The following is a 1,854-nucleotide window of genomic DNA, read 5'->3' as shown; positions in this document are numbered from 1 at the left end:
CTTAGTAAAACTCACAACTCATTCCTTGGGTTTGGAAGTGTCCATGTCGGTGCCGAGTACAAGTTACCGCGTTCAAAGTTTGGTAAGCAGCGCACTCGACCTCCAACATAACACTTCACGTCTTGATATGCTCTCTACAAAAGCGTGTGCCTATGTAGGTACAAATTAATGTACGTCCCAGATAGTGACGATCTCTGGGAGGAAGAACCTTAAGGAACTCCCCGCACATATCAAGAATTATAGGTAACGCTGCCAATTACCTGTTGCTCTTAGTAAAACTCACAACTCATTCCTTGGGTTTGGAAGTGTCCATGTCGGTGCCGAGTACAAGTTACCGCGTTCAAAGTTTGGTAAGCAGCGCACTCAACCTCCAACATAACCCTTCACGTCTTGATATGCTCTCTACAAAAGCGTGTGCCTATGTAGGTACAAATTAATGTACGTCCCAGATAGTGACGATCTCTGGGAGGAAGAACCTTAAGGAACTCCCCGCACATATCAAGAATTATAGGTAACGCTGCCAATTACCTGTTTCTCTTAGTAAAACTCACAACTCATTCCTTGGGTTTGGAAGTGTCCATGTCGGTGCCGAGTACAAGTTACCGCGTTCAAAGTTTGGTAAGCAGCGCACTCAACCTCCAACATAACCCTTCACGTCTTGATATGCTCTCTACAAAAGCGTGCGCTAATGCAGGTACAAATTAATGTACGTCCCAGATAGTGACGATCTCTGGGAGGAAGAACCTTAAGGAACTCCCCGCACATATCAAGAATTATAGGTAACGCTGCCAATTACCTGTTTCTCTTAGTAAAACTCACAACTCATTCCTTGGGTTTGGAAGTGTCCATGTCGGTGCCGAGTACAAGTTACCGCGTTCAAAGTTTGGTAAGCAGCGCACTCGACCTCCAACATAACACTTCACGTCTTGATATGCTCTCTACAAAAGCGTGCGCCAATGTAGGTACAAATTAATGTACGTCCCAGATAGTGACGATCTCTGGGAGGAAGAACCTTAAGGAACTCCCCGCACATATCAAGACTTATAGGTGAGAACGGCCAATCACCTATTTCTCTTAGTAAAACTCACAACTCATTCCTTGGGTTTGGAAGTGTCCATGTCGGTGCCGAGTACAAGTTACCGCGTTCAAAGTTTGGTAAGCAGCGCACTCAACCTCCAACATAACCCTTCACGTCTTGATATGCTCTCTACAAAAGCGTGTGCCTATGTAGGTACAAATTAATGTACGTCCCAGATAGTGACGATCTCTGGGAGGAAGAACCTTAAGGAACTCCCCGCACATATCAAGAATTATAGGTAACGCTGCCAATTACCTGTTTCTCTTAGTAAAACTCACAACTCATTCCTTGGGTTTGGAAGTGTCCATGTCGGTGCCGAGTACAAGTTACCGCGTTCAAAGTTTGGTAAGCAGCGCACTCGACCTCCAACATAACACTTCACGTCTTGATATGCTCTCTACAAAAGCGTGCGCTAATGCAGGTACAAATTAATGTACGTCCCAGATAGTGACGATCTCTGGGAGGAAGAACCTTAAGGAACTCCCCGCACATATCAAGAATTATAGGTAACGCTGCCAATTACCTGTTTCTCTTAGTAAAACTCACAACTCATTCCTTGGGTTTGGAAGTGTCCATGTCGGTGCCGAGTACAAGTTACCGCGTTCAAAGTTTGGTAAGCAGCGCACTCGACCTCCAACATAACACTTCACGTCTTGATATGCTCTCTACAAAAGCGTGCGCTAATGCAGGTACAAATTAATGTACGTCCCAGATAGTGACGATCTCTGGGAGGAAGAACCTTAAGGAACTCCCCGCACATATCAAGACTTATAGGT

This window comes from Anopheles merus, unplaced genomic scaffold (assembly GCF_017562075.2).
Source record: "Anopheles merus strain MAF unplaced genomic scaffold, AmerM5.1 LNR4000560, whole genome shotgun sequence".
NCBI classification, from domain to species: Eukaryota; Metazoa; Arthropoda; class Insecta; order Diptera; family Culicidae; genus Anopheles; species Anopheles merus.
This window is presented reverse-complemented; position numbering follows the sequence as displayed.